This window comes from Lolium rigidum, chromosome 3, assembly GCF_022539505.1.
Source record: "Lolium rigidum isolate FL_2022 chromosome 3, APGP_CSIRO_Lrig_0.1, whole genome shotgun sequence".
Lineage (NCBI taxonomy): Eukaryota > Viridiplantae > Streptophyta > Magnoliopsida > Poales > Poaceae > Lolium > Lolium rigidum.
The window spans coordinates 51512749-51515252 of record NC_061510.1 but is presented as its reverse complement, the minus strand read 5'-3'; positions in this window follow the sequence as shown (position 1 = coordinate 51515252).

The following is a 2504-nucleotide window of genomic DNA, read 5'->3' as shown; positions in this document are numbered from 1 at the left end:
TGGCAACACGGTTCAACGGCTAGAAGAAGAAATTGGACAACTGGTTTGTCAAGGAAAAAAATAGTTCGGATTTCAATGGACCCTATGAGAAGATAAAAGACCACTGGGAGGAATTTTTGAAGTACAATATATCGGAAAGGGCAAAGAAAAGGTCAGCCACCACTGATAAGATATACTATCATATCTTGGGGCAAGGAGGCTACAAGGCTGGCTGGCCTAAGTGGAAGAAATGGGAGGATGAACTAATTGGTAATGGGATCCGGCCAGAGGTATTGAAATGGAACCAGCGGTCAAGGGATTGGTTTTACACGCATGGGGGCACGTTGAAATCACAAGGGAAATGTATATATACACCAAGACATAAGGAAAACCCACTTCCCATCGAATCCTTTAGAAATGTTTCAAAGGAAGTTAAAGAGGGGAAGTTCCATCCCGAAAGAGAGAAGAACGAGCTCGCCCGCGCCCTTGGCAATCCTGGACACCCAGGACGAACACGAACCATAGCAGGTTCCAAACCGTGGTATATTGGGTTTCCTGCAGAAAAGAAGAAATATCCCAATAGAAGCCGTCAGAGGCAAAAGGAAGTGGTTCAAGAACGCGTTCTAAGCTAGAGGAGAAAGTGAGGCAGATAATGTCAAGCTCCCAAATGGTCACCCAACCTCAAGCTAATCCACATATAGAAGAAGTTGCATTCGATGCTACCGGGCAGGGATCTCAGCGGAAAAGCAGCGTGGCTTCCACGGTGCTGTCGGGTGATGATGCAAATGTGGATCCGCCGATGGATCCTCGCTACCCTGTGGATCATATCACAGAGTCGACACCCCTTGTGAGCTACATGTCAAAGTGATGGGCTATTTATCGCTCAAGGCGGTGATCGACTATGTCTTACCAGAAGTATCTAATCAAAGATATCACTGCAGACCGGTTCCACATGGCTACGCTTTTGCCGTGGTGAATCAAGTTATGGATGGGTATGGGCCGCTGCCAGTGGAGGGGATTTGCTAGAGCCGGGAGAAGCCAAGAACACTATAGTTATATGGCGAAAGGAATTCATTGTGATTCCGGGTTGGACGGTGCCAACAAGGTCTCCACCGAGCCAGCATTCTCCACCGATGCAGCCGTCTCCAGTGCGTCAACCGTCTCCATCGCCTTTCCCGTCTCCATCGCGCTAGCCTTCTCCATCACCGCGTGAGCCTTCTCCACCGCCGCGTCAGCCTTCTCCGCCGCCGCAGCCCACCACTAAGTCTAAGAACAAAAAGCGGAGCGCTACGGCAATGAGTCGTAACTGATCACCGAAACACCGACAGGAGCCCCTCCCAAGAGTACCTAAGGTTCCTCCCAAGAGACCTTACGAATATACAGAAGAGGAAAATGACAAGATCGCAAAGGAACGGTACATGAAATCCAATTTTGGCAAGAAAAAGCCCCAGACTAAGCCCGAGCCTCCTATATCTAAGGAAAAAAAGTTGAAAATGTTGAAGTACAATCATCAACCTGAGCCAAGTCTTTCATCGAACTATGACCGCTCTATTCACAAGTCAAATGTGGTAGCAAAGGACTGGTGGGAAAAAATTAAGGTAGAAGGGAAACCAGTTCCCCAGCTTGGAAACCAGAAAAACTGGTGCCCCCCGCTCCAAGTGTATCCCGATGTCCTACAATGCCTTGAGCCGGAGATGGTAGCACTATACAAAGAGGAGGCAGATGCGGCCGGTATGAGTATTCCTGAGTACTTAAGCCGCATCGAATTCAAGCACACAGGTGATATCCAAATAGCATACTAGTACCAGTACGGGCAACCTCTCGTCAGAGCTGAGGAGTTGCCTTATCTATGAACACAACTGCGATTACTGCATAAGTGGTACTTGGATGCATGTCAGGATGGTCAGAACTGGATCATGATGGCAATCAAAGATGAGCACTACGGGCGTGGAAATGACGTGATAAACATCGAATTTTCTGAATTATTTCATTTATTCAATCAAGACGCCCTCGACAAAATCTATGATAAATGCCTATTGTCTGTAAGTATTATTTATATAATTAAGTCTCTACCGCGGCTCGTCAATTGCATGCATATAACTATGCTCACTATATTATTTATGCTCTCACACGCTTTCCCAAGGACACGGATGATAACTTGGTACATGTCTTAAGGAAACACTCATACAAAAGGGAAATACTATTTCCTTACAACTTCGCATGAGTGTTACTATCTTGAACACATTAAATATTTTTCGCTTACTCCATGTGTTAAGTGTAATTGATGAGTTATGCATATATCCGCAGGTTTTACTATATCTTGATAGTCATTGAACCTGACGCCGGAGTAGCAGAAGTCATGGACACGAAAAGTGAACCCCTTGCGGCATGGGGGGACATGGCTGATATGCTCGAGAGGGCTTGGAAACGGTTCACTAACAAGACTCCGGGTGCGTGGAAAAAAGAGCTTGAAATTAGACCTGTACCGGTAAGTACTACTAGCTAGGCCGCGCATCTCTTTGATT